General features: G+C 40.7%; 1 protein-coding gene across 2 annotated transcripts in view; it reads left to right on the plus strand.

The window, feature by feature from the left end:
* Nucleotides 1-14,429: 14,429 nt before the first annotated feature.
* Nucleotides 14,430-14,761, plus strand: part of LOC114551210 (calcipressin-1-like) — a 9,750-nt gene continuing 9,418 nt past the window's right edge. Inside the window, exon 1 of one of the 2 annotated variants that reach the window (XM_028572379.1) lies at nt 14,430-14,574. The gene's annotated coding sequence lies outside the window, so the exon portion shown is untranslated. The other variant, XM_028572377.1, reaches the window with a different exon arrangement.

The raw sequence follows: 14,761 nt of genomic DNA on the forward strand, positions 1-14,761 counted from the left end.
AAACACCCAAGACACGTCCACTGCTGTTTCCATCTAACACACACTGCTCACATTGTGTGTTTGTGATGGAGTAGAGATTCCTCTTCCTCCCACTCCTCTGACAAATGAAGGAATTCTGTTTCTTCAGACTTCACACAAACACTGACCTCATCTCAAATTATAATCCGTACGTACGTTATGGCCCGATTGTTTTTTGCACATTTTTTATTCTCTGCTTTGTCTGACATTCAAAGTATTTTTCTGACCTTTGCTTTTTAGACTTGCTTCTGCTAGACTTGTTGATTTGGACGAGAATTGTGTCGCTTTGTTGTCAATTTCTTTGTCACATTGTTGTCGCTTTTCTGTGCTTTTCATCTTTTTTGTAGACTTTCCTTGCCTTTTGGCTGCTTTTTGTGGCTTCATAGTTTCCTGGCTGTTAAACATAGTGTCCATGCAGTATTTACTTTAAGGTACTGAGTATTTAGTACAGTGTGTGTCAGCAGCAAACAGCCGGCTAATCATCTTACAGAGAGAGATTAACCTGCATGGTACATAGCATTGTTATTTACTCACTGCTTCCCTGAAGCTTGCTTATACAAGACTATACAACTCTGTATTTAATGACAAGTCAAAATCTAAATAGTTAGTCTGGAGCACAGACCCAATCACTGCAGACGGACAAGACAAGGAACAACTGGATACCCGTCTAAAATACATTTTGACTAACATTAAACTTTACAGTTCTGGCTGAAAGTGACAACAGTAAGAAAAAACTCTAAGAAATCCTCTACAGATCTTTATTAAGTGCTTGGCCCCTTGTCTCAGCGGGGGGGGGGGGTAAATCCGGTGTAAATTGAGTTCCTGGTTTCCAGCGCCACAGAGGGACGCTTGAACGCCATTATATCCCCGCCGGCCTCCGTCTGTGCGGCCAACAGAGTCTTGGACAAAAGAAGCCGTTGTTTGAATGTGAGCTCCTACGGAGAACAGGCTCGTTGTGCGTATGGGTGAAGCAGGCTCTCAGATATTAGTGCATTTTTTCTTGCCGTTAAACCTCTCAGAAGACTGCAATCTTTTATTTTCACCTCACTTAGGAATGTGCTGCTGAACCACAGAAAGAAAAACTGACCTCTGTGTGTCTCAACCTCATGGAAAGGATCCCTACAGAGATAGACCTTTTAGTTAAAGAGTAAGATCATTTTAGTTTAACATGAAACAGCCCCGAAATCCCCATCACCATACCCACCAGACTCCATGTAAATAATCAGGACTTTTAGCGTGTATAGAGACAGCATATCTCCACATGTAAATGGGAGAATTAAGGGTTTATTTCAACCAAACCAGAGTGGTGATTGTTGGAACAGTGGAAAGATGAACCAAGACGGCTTTTGGTAGTTTTATTTAGTTTCTGTCCACTTTGAATGAAGTGTGTTTTACAATGATAAAAGTACTGTTTATTTACATGGAGTTTGGTGATGGGGATTTCGGGGCTGTTTCATGTTAAACTAAAAGGATCTTACTCTTTAACTAAAAGGTCTATCTCTGTAGGGATCCTTTCCATAATGTTGTCAGACACAGAATAATAATCTGAGTCTGTCAGCAGCAACAACAGAACTTTTAGTGGACGCAGACTGCTGCTGAACATTAAGGTGTAGACACATATAGCCGACGGGCGACAGAAAACCCCGTCGATATGATCAGTCGCGTCCCCGAGGTCCAAAAAAGTGCCACAGAACAGACCAAAAAGACGAGAGGAGACGAGACGTAATACATCTCTATAACAGCAGGCGGCGGTTATCTGTATTATATAACTTTATTTACAGACTCAAGGTCCAAATATAAAAGTACACACAACATACTACAGACAGAAGGGTGCACCCAAACACAAAAAACATACAGACACACTGTCCATCACATAGTACACAGAGGGAACATACAAAACATACATACCTACATACATACATACATACACAGACACAAAGATAGTTATACACAATACTTAGAACATATGCAAATGCGTGTGCCAGTGTTTCCAGAGTTTGGAAGTAAATCTGGTATCACTAAGTGCAGGGTTAGTTAAGGCAGTTCAAACTGTATTCTTTGACTGTTAATCGGCACCTAAATTTGTACATAAAATTCCTCAGCCCAGCATGGAAGGTGGGAACATTTCTCGTCACAAACAAAGGACTAGCACTGGTCCATCTTGGATACTTCAACAAAATTCTAAATGCATCATTGTATGCTACCTTTATCTTATTTATCTTTGCTTTACTATAGCTGCACCATAGGTGAGCTGTATAAAGTGGTGTACAGTATGCTCTAAAAAGAGACGTTTTAACTTCTTCAGTACACATATGAAATTTACGTGCCAACATAAATTGCCCAAGAAATGAAAACCGGCAGCTGATTGGACGAACGCGTCACATGGGTTTGTTTTCTCCGGAAATTCAAAGCCAGACTGTCATGGCGGCCGTTCAGAATACGATCTCATATTGTACTAGAATAGTTCACTGAAACGTGTTTTCTGAAAACATCGGCCTGGTGTGTCAGCGCCCTTAGTCCTGTAGGGTTACATTACAGCTTGGTTCCGGTTTAATACTGGACCACTTTCAGAGACTGTTGTCCCATCAGACACTCAGACACACAAACATGGGAATATAGGGTCCAGGTTGAAAAAAAACAAAGTTTCCCTTTAAGTATTGCATGAATGGAGCGATGTAGGCTGCCGTGCCTGATGGATTAGGATATCACTGTCTTAATGAGATAAGGTAAGCAGATCAACATGGGGATTCTCTCTCTCTCTCTCTCTCTCTCTCTCTCTCTCTCTCTCTCTCTCTCTCGTGTTGAATTTAAAAATCTCTTGTCTGAATGAATTATGAGTTGACCCTAAAGCTTTGTTTTGTCTTAGGTTACAGTGAATTTACTAACCCTGTTGCTTCTCAACAAGCACATGTAACATAGTTATTAATGTTTCCACTTGCCATTTAACAACAGTGTATATTTGTATACTTTGGTTTAGTGTTCTGCCCATTTGAAATATGTGCGCGGTTGTTTTTAAGGGAATGATGCACGTTACTGTACGTTCCTCCCAGTTTAGTTTACCCGTGTAAGCGGTAAAGCATGTTTATAACACTGTGCAGATTATTTTAAGATATTTTTCATTTTTGTTCCTTATATTGATGTATATTGTATGTACCTTGAGGAGCTTAACTATGGACAAAGTTCAAGTGCAATTGTCAATTTCTCTTCTAAGAACAACCGCGTGTAGGCTACGTTGCCATCTATTAAGCTGTGTGTGTGTGTGTGTGTGTGTGTGTGTGTGTGTGTGTGTGTGTGTGTGTGTGTGTGTGTGCGTGCGTGCATGCGTGCGTGGTAACGTTGTGTTTCCATATATCTATGTGTCATCACTGCCGTGGATGTATGTTTGTCTGTTACCACAATTAAAAACTACTCCATGTGTCTCTCCATAACACAACACAACATCACACCTGTTAAACACTCAGCGGCACTGCCTGCCACGCTAATGTCTATACGCCCATAGCCAAAATGTCTTGGCTCAACAGTGGCCTAAATCCGACATTTGTGCCAGAGTCTCCTGATGAATGAGAAACTGGACCACATTTCTCAAAACCCTGGCCTTAAAGCAGTCATGATCTCGCTCACATTTGGGCCTCCAGTGCCAGAACTAAAAGTGCCGCTTAGCTGCATTTGGCCCAACTCGGATATCAACCAGTCCTGCAAACCATACGAGGATATCAATTTGTTCCTTCCCTCTAATATGACCCACAGGAGCGCTTCATGAATTCCCCATTATCAATGGCTTAACTTATGTCTGGGGCACTTTCAATAAAATACAAATCAATGGAATTGGATGGAGCTCATTTAAGAGTTTGGTCTTTTTGAAACACTATTATGTAGAACTTAACAACCCTGAAACGTAATCAAAGCGACATGCATTTTATCCCCCATTATGCATGGTAAACAAATGAAATTGCGGCCTTCATTTTAGAAAGTAACCTACCAATAAGGTGGGACTTGTTTATGCTCAACGCCATGAATTGCTGGATGACGTCAATTTGTCAAAGTTGACAGAGGTTCAACATTTTTCCCCAGACGGCTGACGATGAAACTTAACTCATCTTTTAACTGTTGTTTCTTTATTGCTATGCATAATTCTTAACTGCAGAGTTGTGTTTTGAGTCGAGTTTCCCCTTTATATGACTTATGTTTATAGTCAACATAGATACAGCTTCATACCGTCATTTTACGGTGCTAGAGCCTTTCAAGGTGACATATTGTGCTTTTCCGTATTTCCTGTCATATGTAAATGTCCCTGTGAGCAAAAAAAACTCCTATAATTGGTCCAGGCAGGTGTTTACATTGTCACATGTAACGTTAGCTACATGCTTAGTCAGGGAAACCTGTGATCTTGCCAATGTTCTTAATTTCTCCCCAATTTTGGGGTCACATTTCTGCTGGGACATGTCCGGTTGTGTATTTTTTGGTTTAGAAGTCTTTATCTGCATTTTTCACGATACAAAGTCCTGCTAAATACTCCGTAACAGTCAACGGCAACATAGTGCAACTACAGCGCACAGATGCGGAGATTCCGGGAGACTTGCGGAGATCTGGAGACGCTGACCAATCAGAGCAGACTGGGCTTTTTTAGGAGGAGGGCTTAAAAAGGCAGCGCTCCAACAGAGCATCTCAGACAGGGGGAACATTAAAGCATGTAAACATAAACAGGAACAAAATACAAGTGTGAATCTGAAAACGATACATAATAGGTCTCTTTTAAAACCCTTGACCTAGACCAAGGAACCATGGAGGAACCGTTGCATTTCTCTGTGTATATGAAGAGTTCTTGACTCAGAGTATGTGTACAGTATGTGTTGGGTTTATACGGTTTATTACCTTGACGTAGAGTGAGATTTCATAGTCCTGGTCTTGGGGTGTTTTACTGTTCCTGCGCCCAGGCGGCAAAGGACTCTCCAACTTCCTTTGAGACATCAGTTTCAACTCGTCTTTCTTCTCCTCCATCATATCCTCCCGCTGGGGAATGTATGCATGTCCATCCTCCAACAGCACCACTCGCTTCTTCTTCACCGGCTTCGGCAGGGATTCCTGTTTGATCACTGACTTCAGCTCCTTTATCCAGGCGTCCTTCTGCGGAGAAAGACTTTTCTCTTCTGTGGATGTTTCCTTGTTCAACCGTTCATTTCTCACCCTCTCAGATTCCCCTTGGACTTCTTTTTTCATCACAGGCTTCAGTTCTTTCCTCCAGGATTTCATTTCTGGTGATCTCTCTTCCTCAGGTGTCCCCTTTTTAATCCAGTCATTATCTTTTTTTCTCCGGAGCGACAGAAGTCTCGCTGTTGGCGATTCTTCTGTTCGGAGTGGCTGCAGATCAGGACACAAGATCCCGTTCTCCATCGCTTGCTTCAATCCTTTAACTCTTCCATTTATCTCCAACTCTATCTCTTTTTTGACATCTTTCTGTTTCTCATCCTTCTCTACATGTTTCTGTTTCCCATACTTCTCCTTTCCAAGTTCTTGCCAATCTTGATCTTTTGTCTCAACTTTGTTGTCTTCTCGCAGTTCTTGAAACTCTTGATCCTTTGTCTCGACTTTGGCGTCTTTAGAAGGCGCTGTAACAACTGCAGGATCTTGTTCATCAAGCTCTGTCCTCGGACCGTCCTCTATTTCTTCAAAGTCATCATCTAAAACAGTCACAGGCTCTTCTGCCATCTCTACATCTCTATTTTCTTCTCCTCCTCCCTTTTCGTATTCTACAAGGGCCTGTTCTTTCAAACTTTCCCCCCAATCGTTCACGGTGTCTTTTCGAGTCTGTGAAGGATGTTCTAGCAGATCACCTTCCTCTTCAGTTGTAGACTCATTTTCCTCTGCAGTGACTTCACTTCCTGACTTTTCAAATTCTATTTTACCCTCTTCCTCCAGCTCAAATGCCTCTTCAACTTGGTCCAAATACACATCTTGCTGTGTGTCTAAATGTACTTCATCTGCACACTGGTTTTCAACTTGAACAATCGTCTCTTCTTGCATTTTTAGATCACCTTTGTGCTCTTCCTCCTCTCCCATTAACTCTCTAAAAACGTTATCACCTGTCTTTCTATCCTCTTCTGTTCTCTGTCCTCCCCCATCCGTCCCTGCGAGAGTATTAACCCCAACCTGTCGCTCTTGCTTTTCCTCTTGCTCCCGCTTGTTGATCCCTACTTCCTCAATCCCTCCTCCTGTCTCTGAGGACACAAAGTATTTTGTCCCTAATTTCTCTTTAACTTCATCCCCAATGTCTAGGACTTTATCCAAAGTTGACATTGCGTCTTTGGCAAACTCTTTGCTTTCCTTATCCTCAACTTTTGCCTCTACGCAGTCCTCCTGTTGCCATGTGACAATCTTGTTTGTTACCTTGCAATTCATTACTTCAGTAACAACTTCTATGTCGTGTGCAGACAAATGGGTACCCTCTCCAAATTCTTCTACAACCAAACCAGAGTCCTGAACATGCGTTGCATGTGCCTTGTTTTCTTCTAACACAATTGTTTCAAAGGGTACAATATTGGCACCAACAGTTGACGTTTGATTGTTGACTTGTTCTTTAATCCCCATGGTCACATCTTTAATTGTTGGATCATCAAAGCTTTTTGTTACCTCACATTTCGTGGGTACATTAGCAACTTCTGTTTCTTCTGCATCGTCTGCAGACAACTGTATATCCTCTCCGAATTCTTCTGGAAACGTAGCTGAGTCCTGATTTTCTTCTGACCCATTGTGTCCATCCTCTCTTGCTTCTGTTACGAAAGTTATTATCAGTGCTTCTTCTTTATTATCTTTATCTTCCAAATGTTTTTTCTTTTTTTTGCTGCTCCATAACGCCTTTTCTCGATCTTTCTCAATGTCTCTCGACGCCGAAAAGAGACCCTTTCTGTCTTTTGACTCTTGCTCCCCATCGCCTTTGCCTAACCCTAACCCTTCAGTCGTTAACACCGCCATTTGGATAATCCTCGCCTCCTCCCTTTCTCTCTGCTCTCTGCTTTTTCCTTCGGCTTCTGGCGTCATCAAAACATCCTCACCGACTTCCTCGGCTAGTTCCACCTCCTCGTCTACCTCTTCTCCCTCCTCATCCTCTCTTCCTCTCAGGGTATCCCGATCCGAACAAATATCTATCGCACTGTGGACAATAGCGCCATTTGACAGGTCTGGGTTTGTACAAGAGCCTGACTGATTTGCTGCCATTTTGGGAACGTTTAAAATAAATGATTGGGACACTTACTTAGGGAGAATTGGTGCACAAATGTCCAGGATCAGTGTGCAGTTCTACAAAATGTCAAATTGTGTTTGGGTCCGGTTTTTCAGAAACAGTTAAAGATGTTTTTGGGAGATACTCGGACTAAGATTGCTGAATGGTTCCAGTTTCCAGGTTATGTCCAAGAGTGAATTTCAGCGTGTTTCCAGGGATGCTAAGCTTCCAAAAAGATCATAAAAATAAACCCAGTATTCCAGAAAATATTGAATGAATGAACCTTGCAGTTCTACAAAATGTCAAGTCGTGTTTGGGTAGAGTATTTCAGAAACAGTTGTTGATGGATTTTGGACTTACTAAGATTGCAGAATGGTTCTAGTTTCCAGATAGTTTCCAGCGTGTTTCCTGGGGATGCAAAGCTTCCCAAAAGATCGTAAAAATTAACCCAGTATTCCAAAAAATATGTATAAAAAAGATATCACAGTATTTTTGATGTTACAAAGCAAGAGTAGGAATATGAATAAATTGTTACCAAAGTCCCTAAAGGGTTGAAATCCTTGAATAGCTTCCAAGTTCTGATGTGAAGGATGATTTCCGGATAAATCCAGGTTTCCGGAGTAGATCCAACATGGATTTCAGATTGTTTTACCAAGCCGTGAAGATCGTAGGAGCCCTGCACAATTCCCAGGAAGTTCCAAAATCCAAAGTTCCAGGCAAAGGAAAGATATGTTACCTCCACAGATCATAAGCCAATGTGTATTGTTCCGGCAAAGCCAGGTGTAAAGGTTTAGGGATTACAAGTACACACTGCTTTTACTCTTTGCTTGCTGCTATGGCAGTCAAATTAGTTCTGCACCTTAAGCCCTGTTAGAAATCAACAAACAATCTCTCTGTGTCTCTCTCTCTCTCTCTCTCTCTCTCTCTCTCTCTCTCTCTCTCTCTCTCTCTCTCTCTCTCTCTCTCTCTCTCCCTCTCTCTCCAGAGGAGGATTAAATGGACGCTGATCCCCACATGACCTGGAGCTTAAAGCCCTCTGCCATCCAGGGACCAGCACCACTTAGTTGAAGTTCTTTCACTGATTAAAACAATTTAGGTAGTACATACTGTCTAAACAGTAAAAATAAGTAGCTAAAAGTACTGACTACACAGTTTAAAATAAGTAGCTAAAAGTACTTCCTAACTTTTCTCTAAATAGTAAGTTTATATGTTCTGTTATAACATATAATAGTTATAAATATTGCTACTTTTCTTTTTAAATATTTTGACTGCAACATGCAATAAACCAATCAGTGTCATCTCCCATTCCCTTTTTAAAGCCAGGCGCGTTTGGACCTTGGAGCATTGCTGTTATGATGGAGGATTTGCTGAGCAGGAAGGAGAGATGTTCAGGAGAAGAAACTGATCTTGTGCGTGAAGTGAAAGCACGGGAGAAGATAATATCATAAAACTATTTCACATAGTAATATATTTATTTGTAATCTTCTGCATGTGTGTGTAACAAGCATAGTGCGCACACGCTGTTCATCAGCCTAGGAGCATTTTACTAATGCTCTGTTAAAATAATGAAATGCTGCATTATTGACTTTAGACCAGAGGCCTGTACTACGAAGCAAGATCAACCAGCCCTGGATCTCTTTCAGTAATCCGGCTTCACCTAACCTAACAACCACGGTCCCGCATAACCCGTACCACGATGCTGGTTATCAACTAGTTCAGTCAACCCAGGGTTTCCCAATCCAGCGGCGCGCGCGTTCACATAAAAGAGGCGGGGTTTGCACAGCACGACCAATCGCAAACATCTACCAGAGCCACTTATGTTATATATAAGAAGAGCAAATTATAATTCTCCATAAATATGAAGGACACAGACTTGGTTTTACAGGGAAAACGCAATACAGTCGCTGCTTCCTAACACAGGAAGGAAAGCTGGCAACAAAAGAAATAGCCGACGCTGTAGATGTTTAAATCACAACTCCAATATTCCCCATCAGTCAGGACCAAGATCTGAGCATAATTACACTTGGGCTTTCCATAAACTGTCGTTGCTGTAGCCTATTATTTCAGTTGCAACCCTGGCAGTGGGAAGCGATCGTGAGAGCAAATAAAAAATATAAAAAACATAATTCAAACCGATGTGCGCATTTGCGACACACGGCTCAAGAAGCCGATATGTAATTCCCTCCCATTAAAATATATATATTTCAAAAAAATACCCATCAGGGAATGTTAACGGGGTTGTAGGTCTCTAAATGTTTTAAATTTTATGAGCCCACACCCCTCTCTCCCCCTTTCTCCCCTTCTCTCTCTCTCTCTCTCTCTCTCTGCACCGAGCTCCGCCTGATCTTCTATAACAGTGGTTCCCAACCTGGGGTCCGGGCACCCCCAGGGGGGGCGGCAAAGATCACAGGGGGGGCGCGAGTCTTTATCTGGTTTGAGGTTGAGGTAAAAAAAATTGTTTTGCACATGTTAAACAAATTATGATAATACACTAGAATATCTAATGCATACAAAAGTCTGTATGAAAACTATATATTTTGTTGTATCCTCATTTTTCCTGCCGCCACGGCATCACTATTTTATGAATGAAACATGGCTGTTATGGTTTTGGTGTTGTCTTAGTTTGGTAGTCTGTTTTCTGTGTTGTCTTTTGCTCAGTTTCCTGTTTTATTTTAAAGTCTCTGGTTTTCTGTCTTGTCCAATTTACTTCCTGTCTTGTGTTTCCCTCCTTTTTCGATTGCTTTGCCCAGCGTAATGTGTTTCACCTGTTTCCCAGCCCTTGTGTCACCTGTCTTGTGTTATCTCATTAGTCTGTGCATTTAGTCTTTGTGTTCCCCTTGTCCAGTATCAGATCATTTTGTGTGTTTTGTGTCCCCAAGTGTCAGTCCTCGTCTATTTCTGTGCTCCCGGTTATTCCTGTTTTCTTGGATTCCCTTGGTTTTTGTTGATACCTTTTGTCTTCATTTTTGGAATCGGTTTTTGCCAGCTGCAGCTAACAGGACTCCCTTGGTTTGTTTGTGTTTCCTTAATAAATCCTCCACTTCAAACGTTCCCCTGCTTGCCTGCCTGCTCTCTGCATTTTGGGTCCGCCATTCCCTACTCCTCCCTGCTACAACCCTAACACTGGCGGAGAAACGTAACAGTGCTGATAACTGCTCTGTATCAAAAAAGAAAGTAAGGCTCTATCTCGAGAGTTACCTCAACTTCGGTTTCGGGCGGGGGGGGGCTCAGCTTTTCTTAGACATGAGTAGGGGGGGCGCCAAGGAAAAAAGGTTGGGAACCACTGTTCTATAAGAACGATGACACCGTTATCAATCGAGTATTGATTGGTCAGTAGGTGGAGCTTTAACACTGAGTATTGATTGGTCAGTAGGCGGTGCTTTTACACCGGTTGATCTCTGATCTCCAACTTAACCTGCTCCCGACCAGGTTAGGTGTTCAGCATGAGTTACCACGGCGATTGAACCCGGTATCAAGTGATCCACCTTCGTGATACAGAAAATCCTGGGTTGAACCTAAAGTTAGCTTGCTAACGCCAAATCCTGCTTCGTAGTACAGGGCTCCGGTTTTTGTTGGTCAATGGTGCGATCACTTCCCGCTGCCTCAAGATAGCAATACTCCCAGAATGCACCTGAACACACCTCCATGTAAGAGCAGCACAGATAGTGCCCTTGGTTTCTTGATGTTGGGGCACTGTGGGGTAAATGACTCTCTGTGCATGAGAGGAAAGCATGTTTCTGGTGAGAAACATCAGCTGATCTCAGTTCCTGCATGATACAGGACTGCATGTGTTGTGGTTATGGACATTTCTGTTGCCTGTTTGTATATTTCTGTTCCCTTGTATGTATTTATCCTGTTTTGTATATTTCTGTTTACCCTGTTTTGACCGTGTTGTATTTTGTGTGTTTGTTTCCCATTTTTGTTATTCTGAATTGTGTTCCTGTCGTCTCTGTTATCCCTGGTGTTGTGTCAAGTGTCTGTATTTAGGTTATGTCATGTTTTGTCTGTTTGTCCTGCTTCCTGTTTTATTTTGATAGTCTGGTTTTCTGTCTTGTCATGTCTAGCTTTGCTTTCTGTTTCCCGCCTTTGTTGATTGTCCTGCCCCGCCCTGATGTGCTTCACCTGTTGTCTCACCTGTTTCTGATTTACCCATCACCTCATGTATTTAGCCTCTGTGTTCCCCTTGTCTTGTGTCAGATCGTTTTGTAGCCGTGTCCTTGTGTTTCCTCCCTGTGCCTTGTGCCTGTGCCTTGCGTCTGTGCCTTGCGTCAGTGTACTCCTGCTTATGTTTTTCCCGTCAGTTCATTTTTTTGTGTTTTCCAGTCTTTGTACTGCCGCTTTTTGTTTATATTAAATCCTCCACTTCAAATGTCCCCCTGCCTGCTTGCCTGCTCTCTCTGCACTTTGGGTCCTCAACGTCCCTCGCCCTGCAACAGCATGTTGGACTGTAGTTCAACCTTTAACCTGTGGAAAGAAAAATTCATATTTAGAGGAAAAAATAAAGAATATTTTGAGAAATAAGTCATAATATTGTGGTAAAATGTTGTAGTTTTTTCTTGAAATGTTTAAACTTTATTTGTAAAATATTATGACTTATTTTTACTTGAAATATCACAACTTGGTTTCTTTCCCATGTGCCAGCCTGTAGGAGTGAACTCGTGCCAGCTGAGGGCGGCAGAGAAACTTTAGGGACACAAGCTGCCGTTACCCCGAGGAGGAGGAGGAGGAAGAGGAAGAAGAAGAAGAAGATTTTTTTTTTTAATCCAACCTTTATTTAACAAATTCAGGCCATTACAATCTTCGTTTGACAATTAAAACATGGAGTACCAAATACAGACTAGGTATCCAACTATAAAAAAGAAACAACTGAATTATAAAGAAAAAAAGAGAGAAAAATAAATAGAGGTCTAGTCCACAACCAATACTTGTATGATCTGTAACACATTCCCTGCTTGTGTTTAGTTTTTATCCATTTCAAAGATTTCTTATAAATACGTAACTCATTCATGAACAGACAAAATAATAGTCTCACTGTTTAGCTAAAATAATCAAGGTGTTATACATCTGGTCCCTTTTTTTTGTCCTCCATTAACACTCCCAATTTAATGTAAGTAAGTTCTTTCTTTTCAGCGGTAAAGGAAATAACCCAGATGTAAGGGCACCCCTTATGAATTTGTTTGTGCATGTTGTCACCTTAAAATCCAGTTCCTCAACAAACAGAGAAGGCATGCGTGGTACTACTGCATCATACTGCAACATGCCTTTAACCAAATTCACCATTGACTGTGGAATTGATTTAATAACTTCTGAATATTGTTTCTTGGTACACCTCACATTAAAGGTACTAATGAATTCATCATACTCCAAAAAAGTCCCTCTTAAATCCATCAGATGTAGAATAGACCAGACACCTCTCTCAACCCAATCACCATAACATAACCATTTCCCTTTGTAAAGGATGCACCGATTATTCCATATTGGGGAACTATGTGGAGTAAAGTTGTGTTTATAAATCATTTTCCAGTACAAGAGGACCTGCTCATGGAATCTAGACAGCTTGACCGGTAGTTTAGTAACATCAAAATCACATCTTAAAAGAAAGTCAATCCCACTACATTTGTCAAGTATCTCAGAAGGAATGTAATACCAGAAATCATCCCTATCTTGACTACATTTTTGTAGCCACCTCAGTTTTATCACTCCGTTCATTGCTTCATAGTCGATCACATTTAAACCCCCTTCTTCTAAGATTTCCACTGCATCACCTTTTCTCAGATAATCATGTCAGTTTTTCCAAATAAATTGGAAATTAGTTTGATTCATTAATTTAATTAACAGGGATGGCAAGAGAAAATGCAGGGTACATAACTCTAGATAGTGATTCAATTTTAGTAATTAAAACTCAACCAAAACTAGACAGATCCCTCTGTAACCAAGAATTAAGTATAGCTTTACTTTTCTTTATACCAACCTCAATATTTAGTTCTTCTCTATTTTTCCTATCTTTTGTTATTACCACCCCTAAACATTTCACTTCATTCTTAACAGGAACATTATACAAATCTACAAGCAGGTGGTCATGTATAGACATTAGTTCACATTTCTTAAGATTTCAACATAAAGCTGAGGCTTTGGAGAATCTCTCTATTCTCTTAATCACCAGAGGGATCTGTTGAGACTTGTTGAGGAATACGGTAGAATCGTCTGCCAGCTGAGAGATAAATAGGCGACTACCTAGCCCATTTAAAGGCTCTATATCCGGGCTGTTTTTTATGTATAGTAACAGTTCTGCCACTTAAATAATAATAACAGTGTAATCATCTGTCGTCAATTATATTATTATAATCTAGTAGGTCAAGGACCAGTCTAATGTTATTGTGAATGGCGCTTTCTTTGAGATTGAGTTGGCCTTATTATCTGTTCTATACCATCTTTCAACCTATTAGCCATAATCTTAGTAAATCATTTGTAATCCACGTTTAATAAAATAATTGGTCTCAGGTTATCAATGTATCTTTTGTCCTTGCCAGCTTTAGGTAATAGAATAATAATACCTTGTTTCATAGTTGCTAGTAAATTGTTGTTTTTAACCCTTGTGTTGTCTTCCCGTCAACCTTGAAAAAAAACGCCTTTTTTCACAGCTTGTTTCTGCTTTTTCCAACGTTTAAAATTGTTACATTTTTTTTCTACACATTTTCAGCGCATATTTCTACGTCTCATATTTTCTGATATAAAACAAAAATTGAAAACGGGTCAATGTGACCCAAAGTCAACACAAAGGTTTTAATACATTCCTTTAGGGCAGTAAATAATAATTATTTTATATCTTCCCAGAAAAATGGAAAGTTAATCCATCCTGAATTTCCGTCCGGGATTTGCTTTAAAGCTCTATCCAGTTCTTTCATATTAATCTCAGAGTCACATGGATCTTTGAAAGTTGTTTAATGCTTTCCAGAAATAATAATGACTCCTCCTAGGATAGATGGAATAGGATGAAGAGTAGCCGATACAGTTTAGAAAAGAAATCATACATGTTTTCATATATTGCTTTTGTGTCAGAGCATTCTGTATTATTTATCATCAAAACATTTATTTTATTTCTTTCTTGTCTCCTTCTTTCAAGACCGAAAAAAAATAAGAAGTATTATTTTCCCGAGGAGGAGGAGGAGAAGAAGAAGAAGAAGAAGAAGAAGAAGAAGAAGAAGAAGAAGAAGAAGAAGAAGAAGAAGAAGAAGAAGAAGAAGAAGAAGAAGAAGATTGACGTCATTTCCTTAATCCCCTGCGCCATGTTAGATGCTAACAGCTTTAGCTAATATCCCAGAGCTCTATTTCCAGACAGGGTAAGAGACCGTTGTGTTGTTGTAGTTTCAGACAGAGGAACCTGTGTTTCTGCCACTCTAACTCACGGAAAGAAGATAGTATTATCCCGGAAGTAAGGGGGGGAGAAAGCGTCGTGTTTCTCTGTTTGTTCTTTTGTTTTGCAGTAGGCTAAAGTTAGCTCAGGGTTAGCTTAGCGTTAGCTCTGTC

The sequence above is a fragment of the Perca flavescens genome, chromosome 24, assembly GCF_004354835.1.
Source record: "Perca flavescens isolate YP-PL-M2 chromosome 24, PFLA_1.0, whole genome shotgun sequence".
Lineage (NCBI taxonomy): Eukaryota > Metazoa > Chordata > Actinopteri > Perciformes > Percidae > Perca > Perca flavescens.